Source organism: Anticarsia gemmatalis, chromosome 4 (genome assembly GCF_050436995.1).
Source record: "Anticarsia gemmatalis isolate Benzon Research Colony breed Stoneville strain chromosome 4, ilAntGemm2 primary, whole genome shotgun sequence".
In the NCBI taxonomy this organism is placed as follows: Eukaryota; Metazoa; Arthropoda; class Insecta; order Lepidoptera; family Erebidae; genus Anticarsia; species Anticarsia gemmatalis.
This window is the reverse complement of record NC_134748.1, coordinates 6,176,121-6,189,650: the sequence shown is the minus strand read 5'-3', so window position 1 is coordinate 6,189,650 and position 13,530 is coordinate 6,176,121. Positions and strand designations below refer to the sequence as shown.

General features: G+C 34.3%; 1 protein-coding gene across 4 annotated transcripts in view; it reads right to left on the bottom strand.

Moving 5' to 3' along the window:
* Elk (Eag-like K[+] channel) overlaps positions 1–4,321 on the bottom strand; it is an 85,762-nt gene extending 81,441 nt beyond the window's left edge. For 3 of the 4 annotated variants that reach the window (XM_076113299.1, XM_076113301.1, XM_076113302.1), the window contains exons 1-2: positions 4,002–4,321; positions 1,946–2,132 (exon numbers count right to left, since the gene is read on the bottom strand). The gene's annotated coding sequence lies outside the window, so the exon portion shown is untranslated. The remainder of the gene's footprint in view (positions 1–1,945; positions 2,133–4,001) is intronic. The other variant, XM_076113300.1, reaches the window with a different exon arrangement.
* Between the last annotated feature and the right edge of the window lie 9,209 nt (positions 4,322–13,530).

Sequence of the window (13,530 nt, the reverse complement as noted above, 5' to 3'; positions counted from 1 at the left end):
GAGCTAGGGTTGAACATACACTCATTACATCGCTAATTATTATAAATAATGAAAGCTTATTTATTCTTGAGACCGAAAATATTATAAGCAAATTAGCTTCCCGCGTCTGTCCGTATGACTGTGCTTAAAATTTTAAAACTACAAAAAGGATTTTGGAGCAGTTTTTTTAATAGATAGAGTTATTTAAGAGGAAATGTGTTTAAAAATTGTAGAGGTTTTTCGTAAAATAACTATTTAAACCGGGCTGCTAGTCTAATATACATATCTAGTCTATAAATCTTGTGGAATTTAAAATGATTTCATCCCCGAGACGCTACGAAGGAACAAAGTTCATTACCTTCACACATTTAATAAGCGCTATCATGTTCGCGATATAATCTTGATGTTTACAAAATAAAAGCTAATGATCGACCCTACGTGAAGCATCCAACATTGTACGCGACGTCATCGCTACCCCGCGTCGTGAAACGCAAGACTTGCTAATAAAATCTTATCAAAGATGGGACCAAGTACCGCCCTTTCATCATATTTTGAACGAAAATTTTATAACGTATCTGTTACTAACCCCTTTCATTAACTTTTTATCTTTTGGGCACGTTCCGTGAAAATTACGCGAGAGCCGTGCCGTTTTTCCGCTTTATTGATTAAGCTGATATTTTATCTTGAATAATGGCTTTAAAAATTGTATAAAAATCTCAAAATGTTAAACAAATTACATATTTGAATAGCCTGTACGATTTTTGAAAACTTTAAAAGACTAAGTACGGTCTATGTGATATTTCTAAGTAAGTATTTTGGGTAGCCAATTTATTAAACGTTTCATGTTTCTCGCCATTGAACTCTTTTCAGCGTACTAAGGTACAATTTATATTGTAAGCTTTTAATTAATTTTTATTTACCCAATATAAACATTGTTGTGCCAACCCTATATAAATGGGTAAAATAGAAATGTAATTTTTGCCTGAAAATCGTCCCTAGAAAATAATTGTCCATGCTTAGCACGGCCTTGATTATAATTTATAAGTACGTTAACGATCCTTCTAGAGTCGGCTCGTTTTATCTCGGTATTTCTATGATAAATGATAACAATTAGAACACGTTACAGGGTTCCAGTATATAAAAATAGGCGAATCAATACTCTTTCACCATTCATTTTTAATTCTGCCTCGTATTTATATTTGGGCAGGGTTTCAGTAAGTATATATTCGCAAAAAGGGTTGTTTCCCTTTGGATGTTTTATAAATACGAAAGTAATTATATCTCTTCATAGCTAAACGTACCACGGATTCATGCTCGCTTTATATCCTTCACGTATTCTAACCGTAAATATTTCCATGGAACGTGTACGGTGTAAGTATTACCTCGTTTAAATAAATAACCGGCCAGGTCATGCTGGTTTATGATTGTGATATTTCAATGGGTATTTTTGTGTCAGTAACCGCCGCTTTGTTCTAACAAACAAACACAACCAACTTAATTTATAGACACGCTTTTGATTAAAGAGAAACAGAAGACAACAGTAGTTGGCACCATTCCACGAGGTACCTGTTGTATACACCCGGTCCGTGTTCTAGTGATAGTATCAACTGAACGACTGAAACATGACAACACGACACCATACACCCGACAAAAACGTGAACAGAAATTGATTCTTCGCTAGTACGTCTAAAATAGATTTTACGAACAGTCGTTCATCGTTCTGTAGTTCAATATCCTTTCAATAAATGTATTATTTCCTCAGCCACGTCCTGGCTGACGAGGCAAGCGCGATTAAAATTAGAAATATTTGTGTGAGTGCATATTTTGCTCGTTGTGTTATGGGATTTTTCACCGCGTCTGTGTCGGAGTAGGCGGGTGGTATGGGGGAATGCATGCAGTGTGTATGCAGCGATGCACATAACATAGGCGTGTACTAGGCGTAGTATGATGGTTGGAATGCACTCACAGACGTGAGCCGCGCCGCTGAGGCGGGATCGATCTAGCGCGGCCGGGCACAGCCGGCCATCGGGACCCACACCAGATAGTTTCCAGACGCACTACACTGCACTTGATTCTTCAGTACTATTTTCAAACTGTCAACCACAAATGTTTCACTCATTTACAACTTAAACACCACTTCTTGATCTCTGATCCTGTTGAATAAAACAATTATCATTATGACTAGGTTGAATGGTTCATTATCATTTTTTGGGACAACGGATTGTGAAATTACTATACGATATTGCAACCCGAATTACATTTACATACTATCGATCTGTTAGTGTGTATAGATAGCGTTCCTTATCTATTTACGATAAGTTCAGGGACTTAATGAGCGAGCATTGAATCGAATGGCCATTATAATTGCACACTGAAACAGACAATCGCTTCAATATTTATTTAAATTCTACTTATAATCTTTGTTTCATAACTTTGGTAACAATTCAACTTAATGGTTGTCATTAAGGTTGAAGAAAACAATTGTTTTATAATGAAACCTATTTTCCGATTTGGGATCGTTGGAGGTGGGTGTTCTACCTACTTTGATTTGTTATTCATTTACCAGTAGGTCAAAATTGTTCGAGAGTGCTTGTCACGAATATAGTAGGTGTGGACAATGTGATGGGTGTGATAAGATATCACACGGAACATGCACGTTGTGTAATAGAGATATGGACATACTAGGTAACCGCTTGTACCAGGTAACAAGGGCTTATAAGCCTAACGTATGAGTTTGGTAGAATTCCAAACATCTTCACATTGAAATTCCAATGAATAGTCGAGTCTGTTATTGTTAATTTACATTTCGCTCATTCACTAGTACTCCTGGATTTTCACGAAAATTATATAAAGCTCTATCGTATAAAGAACAAGTGTCTAGATCCGTGTTATTCTAAAGTGTTGTCTGTTACCTCATCATATTAGTCATACATCCCATATATCTAAAAACAATTGAATAATTATTCAAATGGATGAATCACTACCAACATTTGAAAGTCAGTGACACTGACCTAAAGCTCAATATGATAATCCTTTCTAAAAGACGGCCTTACTCCACCCTATTCGTATCTTGCCAGTTATTCAAAATGACATTAGCCGGAACATAACACTCAAATCTGTGTATAAAGTCCCCGGGGTTCACAGTAAGGTTCTATTGTGTCTGTGTAAATAGTGAGTGGCAACAGCGCCCCAAATCGTTGTCCTGAATCCTTAGAGACATAATGATTTCCCCGCGAATTGAACCATGAACGAAATATTCAAATAGCGACATCCCTAATGTCTTTCTCTTAAAAACTTTTTCCAAGAAACAGGGGTCCCTACTTAACGGTACTTATGCTTACTACAAGTTTCATAATTCTTTTCAACTGCGATAATATAAAGAAGAAGATAAAGTTAATATTATTGAAAGTAGAAAGAATGTCTCGAATATTGGAACAAAATATTAACTTAAATATGAAATTACAAAAATAATAAGCTGAATATTTCAAAAACAAATATTACGTCGAATTGTGTTCATTGATGTTGAACAGATAAAATATTTCGATTGTGAAATCTGTGTTTGTTTTAATTTATTTATAACAATTTACATTTTTTCTGAAAGAACAACAAGAAACAGAGAACAGAATTTGAATAAAACAATCTCAATTCTTTTGTTTCTGTGAAAGCCTCACAGAGTTGTAACAATTTAGCTCTCTATTTATTTATACTCTGTTGTTACCTGAACAATGTTCTTACACAGTAATTGTTACAATGTTAGAATCTCAAGAAAAAAATCACCAATATTTATAGGTAACAAGTATTTTTACTTTTAAACTAAGCTAAAACTAGTCCAAATTTAAATATCCCTTACTTAGAAAACTGCAATAGAATTAGAATTAAATAGAATAGCGGTCCTTTTTATTGAATTAAATAATGGCAATTTGAAAGACTCACTTCACATGGTATCAACAGGGAAAATGGGCAAACAATCTTGCAAGAGCACATTCCGAAAACAAAGAAGATTATTTTCTTAAAATACTTACAAATAGAGACGAAATCAAGTCATATATTGCAGAAATATAATAAAATCCTCAAGATGTCAGCAACTTAAATCACTTTCAAATTATTTTAAGAGACAGAAACAGATTTACTAAGAAATAAAAAGAAAAATATCTTAATTTTTGATTCGTTGACAGAATAAAATTCAAAAATAATATTTAGGATCGAGTAATGCGAAAATTGATCAGATAAATTGATTATACACGTGTTTTGAACCGGAAAAGTGTATGGACGCGATTGTCGCGAGTGGGTGTCGCGACGGCGGCGACGTCGGCGGCGGCGGCGCGGTGACACAGACTGCCTGCGGCCAGGCCAGGCCGGGCCGCGCGGTCGGGCGGGCGGCGCAACAGATACGCCACAGGTTGGGCGGCCCGGCCACCCCCGCCCCACACCGCGCGCCACCCCGCGTACGCCGCACACGCCAATTTACATCCTCATTATCGTCTCCGGAGTCAGCACCTCAGCCGACACCGTGCCTCCTGCCGTCCGTCACCACATCACTTGCCGTCTTTTCCCAGTAAAAACACTCTTTGTACATCTCGTTCAGTTAAATCTAATAAACGTTTATCTGGTAGCTTACAATTTTCTTTGTGCCGGCTACTTTTTATAGTATTATCCGATTTGTTTTGTTTCGTTGTTTTAAATAATTCTAATATCATTTGATTATTTAGGAGCTCCCTTTAAGGATAGAAATAGTCAAATTTGTATGTTTTTGCCTTCTGAAACACTGTTTTGTACCTTTTATATTGAAAAACAAATTTTATAATTGATAAGACTTTACTGAACTATGTTTTGACAAAAAGATTTCTGAATGCTTTGGGACTATTCACATTAAAAACTATTTCATATCAGTATTCGAAAACTCTATTACTAACTAACTACTCTGGAACTATTTCAAACTAGGATTTTTATAACTTTTGAATAAAAACTAATTTAATATCTTCATCACATGACGATTATGAAACAAAAGATGAAAGATGATTCACATCAGTGAGCCTAAAGAGATTTTGTATATTCACGTGCTAGAAAAATAATGATGGCATCCTAATCTTGGATTTTCCAAGAATGTTGTATCAGCAAAATTTGATACTACCTATAGGGGGCATCAGGGGTGTCAATTGTTCTGGAACAAACATCAAATAAAAACGTTTTTTTTATATTAATAAGTATTGCGATACGATTGGGTCACCGAAGACGCCCTGAAGGTTATTAGTTAGTTAGCCTTAAAGCCCTATATCATAAAATTATTATCTGAAATATAACCACTGTAATAAAACCACATTAATTGTAACTTAATTCTGCAGCTAAAATATTTCTTCCAAACCACTTTACATTTTACACCGTGATAAATGAATTATTTCGTAAAATACGAATTAGTCTAGTAATAGACAAGCATTTAATAGTTTTATTAGGCACTTAATACATTAAGATAATTCATTCCGAAAGCTTTATGAGTCGTAAAACAAATGAGTTCAAACTCTTCCATTAAAAACGTTAACACTTTTGAAGAATTTAGTGTAAAGAGCGGCATTTACGGTTGCAAGAAACGGTTGCACAATTGTACGTAAGAAGGGCTCGATGGTATATTTTAGAACGATTAACCCAGTTTGTTATTAAGTAGTATGCTTGTTTACAGAGAGCTGTGTTGTTCGATATTGCATTCATACGGATATGAATATGAATAGCTCTTACAGCTGCTGTGTTGCAGAATAGCTATCTACAAATTATGCATTATGCTTTATTACAATGTTTACTACTATATTTCATATACGAAAGTAATTATTTATAATATAATCCGCATTATTGGCTGAAAGTGAAGTTTTTTCGTAAAACAAATTATAATGCCTCTTGAACGACGAAATTTTATAACTTTTTGAACTAACAGCGGACTTCAAAACTCCACAGGAGTACTTAGTTTAAAACTATGTTTTTAATATTAAAAAGCATCTGCGGCGTAATAGCGTAGTTTTATGTTACAAGTTTACGTTTAAGCCTACGCAATAACATTATGCATAAGAAAGGCTTCATTTTGAATTCAGTGAGCGTTGTTGACTCTTGTATCTACTTAAAAACTTGTAATTAATTTACTTCTCGGCAAATTAATTTAAGTTTTGTATGAGGAAATGTGTATGGGCGGACGTGTCCTCCGTCTGTCATCTTACCCTTAATGACAAACATTAAGAACAGTGAAAAGCTCGCATCAAAATTTCAAGATGAATTTCAACGTTCTGTCTCTACTGATCTACTTTAAGAAGGTAATTTTGTTCGTTTATTTGCAGGTATAAGCTTACAAAATATCTTTACTGTTTATAAATTTATAAATAAATCGGTGAATGTTTTTTTCATTAATGGGTACTTAGTAGAAAAAGGAGTAACTGTAAAAAGCCGCACACAAAGCGCACTCAAAGATTATTATTTTTAATTAATGCTAAAGTGAATTTTAAAGTCCTAAAATATTTATTACTTACTTTGAGGAAGCGAGATACATTTTTAAAGATTTACTTATTTATTTTTGCAACGAGTTTCCGCTTTAAGGTATATTAAAATTATGTCCACGTTTCTGTCACGACGTTTTTAGGTCAAGAATGAAAAGGGTGGCCTTTTTACTGCTACTGTTTCAGCCTCGAGTTATAATTAAGATTTTATATAAAATATCTAATAATTTTAAGTGTTGCCCAACATTTTTCCAATACTTTGCAAACTTAAGTTGTGTTCGGAATAAAAAAGTAGCTTTATTTTTCGAACAAAAGTTTTTTGATTTTACTGTTTATATCTTACCCTTATTTAATAGAGCAGTCAGTAAGGTACATCTTTAGCACAAAATAAAGTACCTGTCCTATGCCTACCCAAATTAAATTTTGAACGAATTTTATTTCAATATGTACTCAAACTTCGAATGAAATAAAACTGGAATCGTTTTGAATTTTGAATAAGGCCTTTACCTGCTAACCACTCTGAAATTGATATCCGCATCATTCATCTAATGGTGCCCGTGTATTACGTTTCTACCTTTTTAATACAAATTTTGTCCCAATTAAGAGTACGCGGAATTCAATTTTCTCATTTCCTGCTACTGCCAAACTAGAAAAATGTTCGTTAGAGAAGTCCAAACGAGGGGCGGCTAACTGAACGAGCTCCGAGCGCACGTTAGGCACTTTCAATAGTTTCACGTAAGGCCAGCACTTCGGGTTTGCTGTGTTTGGTTTTCGTATAAAGGTAATAGGGTGCTTGGGTACCCTTTTGTCCTCAGCCTGCGGCGAACTAATGTGTAACCATCCATACAATTACAAAACAGTCGTACATTTGTGTAAATATTTCTGTTTAAGCTTACTAAAACAAAAGTCACATTTTGTGTAGGCGGTAACTACGTGACAATTTTAATAAGCAACAGGATAAATTGCCGGAAATTATTCTTACTCGGTTTAAAGTACACGTCAAAGTATTAATAAAATTGACAGTTATCGTTTGCACGTGTATTTTGGCTTTGAAGTTAGGAAACACAAGCTGTGAATTTTTGTGTGAACTACGTCTGTCCATATATCAGTCGACTCGTGTATCGTTTCTAAGCGTTATACAAATGAAAACATAGTTCACAATAGTTTGCACGGTTTGATAGACAGTATAACAAGCGTTGTAGCTGTTCCCTCACTCACTGGAGCTTACCTTTATGAAACGCAATAAATGTTTGTAAATATGAACGCGAGACGTATCTGTGTATACGTATGAATACAAAATGTGTTTGTATAAGGGTGCTGCTCCACTCTGCTCGAGTTCTTTGTTTAAGATTACATCTTTCTTTGACGAAGGTCTCGGCTCTTACCTACATTATAAAGTTTTCTAAGATTAAAAACAAACTATTACATCAAGTTTTTGATAAAAATGTTGTGTTTAAGCTTCATAGGAAAGAAAAGCTCTCAATCTATTTTTATGTTCACACTACATAAACACTTAGTGAAATGCGTTTTTTGACTGAAACCGTATAAGTGAATGATCACCCTAAGGTTACCTGAAGCTTTAAGCAAAGAAAAAATACATTAAACCTGAATATTTAAAATGATGTTCGGAGCGGGGAATGTCCGTCGGTATCATATTAATATCATTATACAAATTACTTCGTTAGGTCGGAGCAGCGCATCTACCTTACTGAAACGTGAATTATGGCAAGGTTAATATGATTTTGTCGTCGGCGGTATCAAATCCCAGTAAAGCCGAGGTCACAACGACACAAGTGCTTGCACTAGACCCTCATGTCGATAAAGGCTCTCCACAAGATTGTGGAGGTATCGATTTCCATTACGAAAACACAGTAATGGACCCAATGCGAGGACGATAAGAGCATTAATACAGAAGAATTTTTCACGTCGGCCACGCCAGAATGGAAGCTCGGACAAAAAGAGAATGACGAACTGGATTGACGGTCAGCTTTTGTGAACTCGGCGGAAAAAGTAAATTTGAACGAGCGTGCGAGTGCTGACTTTGATTTCAAACGAGTATACATTTTATTATATCTAGCTAACGTGTAAACCACCCGGGGGATCACTTTTATGTATTGCAATGTAAGCTTACATAGTTCAAATTAATCCTAGTTTTAATCAAGACTAATGAAAATAAAGATGTTAAGAAGCTTTATCATATAACTTACTAGCGAGCATTCAATATATAAAATAAAGTGCGTAGATCACTAATGAAAATCTTATTTTTGTTGATTACATTACAGTGAGTAGTAAACTTTCGCCGTATTGCGTAGACAGACAAAAGGGGGTATTGTATCGCACGTTCCTCATACAACTCGGTCTGTGTATGAAGCCTTCAGCTACTTCATATCATTAATCACGGCATTGTTACAACGTCCACAATAGCGTTCAACTCCGGGATTACTTCCTCTGACATTCTTTCTGTATTTTATGGCGTTCTGCCGTTAAAAATAACAGCCATTACACTTTATCTGACGTCAAAAACGGTGAGCCTTTGTTCTCGGTCATCGAAAACAGCTGGACTAAATGGGTCAAAAGTATTCGCCAACTGGCAATATATTGAACGTTCGATAAAGAGAGATTGCTTCATTCAACTTCATTTAATTATCTTTTTTGGTTCCTGGATATCGTGTTTTCGCTGTGTATTTAAAAAATGTTCTGCGGGAAAAATATTTTTTTAGGAAAATATATTCGATCAAAATTATTTGTGTTCAAAGAAATGATTGAATCTTTTTTTAACATTTGTTATCATAATACCAAACGCAGCTTGAGATAACATCGTCTATTTTTGTGGATGGGAAATCCTGAAAAGATTTCCGATTGCCGGAAGAGTAAATCTTACTGACGTATTTTCTCAACCTCTATGACTTGTCAAGAAATATCGAAGGAAACAAACCATGTTTAGGCTTTCTCTTTTCTTTCCAAAACACGTCATAGTTTATCGGTAGAAAAGAGCGGTTTTTAATTGTAAATTAATCGATAAATAAAGATCATTTTGAAAGTCTGTACATTTTGTAATATTCTAGAGGTAGGTATAATCTATTCATAGGCCCTTTCCAGTAGTAACACTGACTTAATCCATTTATTAACAGCCGTAGTGCCATTTATGGGACTAATCCGATAGCCACTTTAGGGAAAATTAGGCCCCCGCAGAATAAACCCAATTATCTAACAGCCGCTAATATAGTTTAGTTCAGAACAAAGTTTCAGGTTCATTTGTAACAAGTCTACGAACAAAATCATTATAAATTTTGTGCTGAAAACTTCAGTATTTTTCCTACACATTTGTTTTTCTGGAACAAAATGCTTAAAAGTTTACTAATAAAGTGTTACAGGCGACTTTTTTGTTACGACTTGCGCTTTTTCAAACCTTTTCGAAGGCGGTAGCAAACATTTTTACATGATCACGCATAATTCTATAATCGATCGATATTTTTTTTTATCGCTTAGGTACCTATAATTTGGAAGATGGAAGTTTTGAAAAGACAATGGGGTGAATTGTAAGAAAAACTTTTAACGAACATAAATATGATTGAAACAGCAGAACATAAGTCATTCCGATATTTATAGAACCAGATATACGCCAGTTTTTTTTATTATATTATGCGTTTTAATCTAACAATAAGTTAAATTTCTTTAAAACAGATCTCGATAGTAATAATTAGGTGAGTATTGACGAGATATATTTAATGTGTATAAACTGTCGACTTGATCGGCAATGCAATGACCAAAATGAAATTCAGAGCAAAGATTATTATCAAGGAATCTTATTATTGAATACAAATTCCTTCCTTAAAAATAAAATACAAATCAGAATCTTGAAATATTACAGTAATACGAAAAGCTAATTAAATTAGCGATTTCTTTTTCTCCAAAATTGAATAAAAACATTCGCTTGGCTGTTTCGTCTTTCAGTAATTTCATTGCCTTAATTTACACAATGAAAAATACTTTAATTCGCGTCACGAAGGCGTAGCTAAGGTTTTCCCGTAGCCCTTGGATTATATAAAAAATAATGGTTTTAAAGTATTTTGGTAATAAACAGCGACGTAGACAAAACTATTTAATTATACCTTATCTACTCAATCAAATTAAGTGTTGTAAGGTACCGTTTTAAATTTTTTATTTGTATCTTGTCATACTTTTGCTGTTGTAACTGATCTTCCACTGTTAATTTTGCTTTAAAATTTTAAAGTTTACCTTAGTTTAGTAACTAATTAAAAGAGCAGGGTTTTACCTGTGTCTTAAACTCAACTTACGCGTATATCAGATAGGTTCGCAGTATTATTTATAGAAACAAACTTTTTTAAATACGGATATTGCGATGCTTTCTGATGTTGACAGATTAACCGGATAATGCCGGCATAAAAATAAATAACTCGATATCGGAGTTAGGTATAAATAAAAATTGCAGCTTTTCACGTGGATGATCGAAGGATACATTATGACTCCTTATCTCGACGCGTAAAATCGTAATGTTGTAAGTGATTTTACAAGCCGAGAAAAAAGCTTCACTGAAAATAATGTGTACCTATTCGTATTTTTTTATATTTTAACATATAATTTTTAAAAGTGTGGCACTTAGCATAGGAAAGTAAAAAATATAAGATGTACGTGTACGTGTAAGATGAGGGTGTACTTATAATTTAATACCTCTCTCTAAATCAATCTTATTCTTACATAAGTAAAATGGTTATGAATTTCAGAGAATGACGATTGGAATACCGAATATTTATGACATAATCAATCATTCTCGGGCCGCGTTCTTAATCTGACGATAAAACAAATTGATCACTTTGATTCTGAGAGGTTCGAGATCGTAATTCATTAAACTTTGTCTTCATAAAAACACTGGAACATTTTACCGACTAAAACTAACTCTGCATTGTAAAAATGCGAATAGGTACTTATTCTTAAGATTTGGTAATTAGCTTCGCCTTTTGTTAAAAGTAAAGAAAAGAACTCAACGGTACGGCGTCTAGACGATCTTAATTATTTTTGACATTTTCAGCATCTCAATGAACATTTACCGCGATGACCAATTTATAGGGTCTCGGCTACAGTCAATGGACCTCGAAGCACTTCATAAGAAAGTCTTTCCATCTTCACAAAAGACATTAAACCTTAGACTGAACTTTAAGGTTTTATTAGAATAAGACTTAACCCTGTAAAGTTCAGACATAAATACTTAGGTAGATATTTTCCTCCATAGGAAAACTGACAGTTCTACCGATAGCTAAGTTAAGAAATTAGTTCCAACAATCTTTAATGTAAGTAGGATAAAAGCTATAAGCAAAGCAATATTTTTGTGTTAAGTTACTGAGGGTCTTTGATCTTAAAACTTAGTTGCGAATCTCTTTTAAGTTGATGAGTACTCTTACTCACTGGACAGGTATAATCTGTAAAGGAATGGAAAATTGGCAACCCGATCAATAAGATTCGTAATATTGGTAGAATGGTTTGTAAAACATTAACTTCCGTTCCGTTCCGTTGAAATTTCTCTTACAGAAAATTTCAGCTTGAAAATAAGTTGAACTTACACATTTACCCTCGTATGTACCTACTAAGCGACCTACGTCTATATTTCGGCCACCCAAAATTCCGCTCGCTCAAAATTCAATTTCCCATTTAGGAGGAGGTTTAAGTGTTTACTACGAATTTGGAGCGGCAACAGTTTATGCAGTAATGACTAATAACAACAAGGGAAGCTCTAAAACCAACATGGCAGGCTTCACAAGCTCACACCTCGCTACGTTCCACTCGCTACTTCGCTCAGCAACTTGCGTACGTAATTAGTCTTACTTAATTGGTTCCACAGACAAATTACTCAATATTTCACGCTATATTTACTTAATTAACCTTTTAACTATGACTTGACTGCATACAGTTACTCCCACTTTAATTAACTGTTCATATAACGCTTTTATTTGACATTAGCTATCTCTATGTTAGTAATAAAACGTGTTATGATGCCGTAAAGTCGATTATTGCTACTGAAACTTATGAATATATGTTATGCATAATGAGATTAGATTTTCCCACGACATAGCCTTTGTGCTTTGCTATTCTTTTCTATTATGCGACATTAAGTATTTTATGTTCAAGTTATCAAAGGTAAGGTTTTGGATTAAACCAACGTCGTTATTGTAGGTATATTATTATCGCGAAAAAAAAAAACATTACTGATACAATCTAATTTATGTTTACAAAAACATAATAAGTAGGCATGTTATATAAATTTTTGATTATGATTAATAATAGTGGTGCCTATCTACAATAAAGAATTTCTGAAAATTGGGCTCTCATAAAAGAAAAACAATATAAAAATTTGTATGGACGCCACGTGCCAGGAGGGAAATTCTCAACTCGATAATTATTAAATGCTTTCGCGAAATCACAGCAAATTGACATTCTATTTTAATTGGTTTTGTTGAAAACAATAACATTATGTTTTACAGGAATCATGAAAACTTACGACAGATATAATATGATTAGACGAATTTTGCTATGACAAAAGCGATTATAGCCCGCAACTTATATCGAATGTAATAACGATAAAAAGCGAAATAAATAGATTATTGGCCGCTGCAAGGCAGGTAGGTATATTGCTTTTAATAGTCTCCTTGTTTTCAAAATCGAATACGAAACAGTATGAAAACCTGTGCTCCCACCTAATTTTCACAAAGTCTCATGTAACCACAATATAAAATATTAGATTACCAATATCTAATAATTAACCTTTTGGGTCATGGGATGTACAAAGATGTACCCAACCACTCCAACCTTAAAAAACATTGTTTACGTACTGAATACCTAATATGTATGTAAGTACATACCATAGGTTGGTGCCACGGGTTCTCTAGATAAGACCTAAATAAGTGTTTCCGAACCCGCACTGGTCAGCGTAGTATACCCAAGGCATAACCCTTCCTGCATTCCGGGAGGAGACCCTTGCCTAGCAGTGGGATATTAATGGGTTTAATTCATTTATTCAAGTTGTTCCGAAGATGTTGGCGGAATTATTGAAATCGTCACGTGC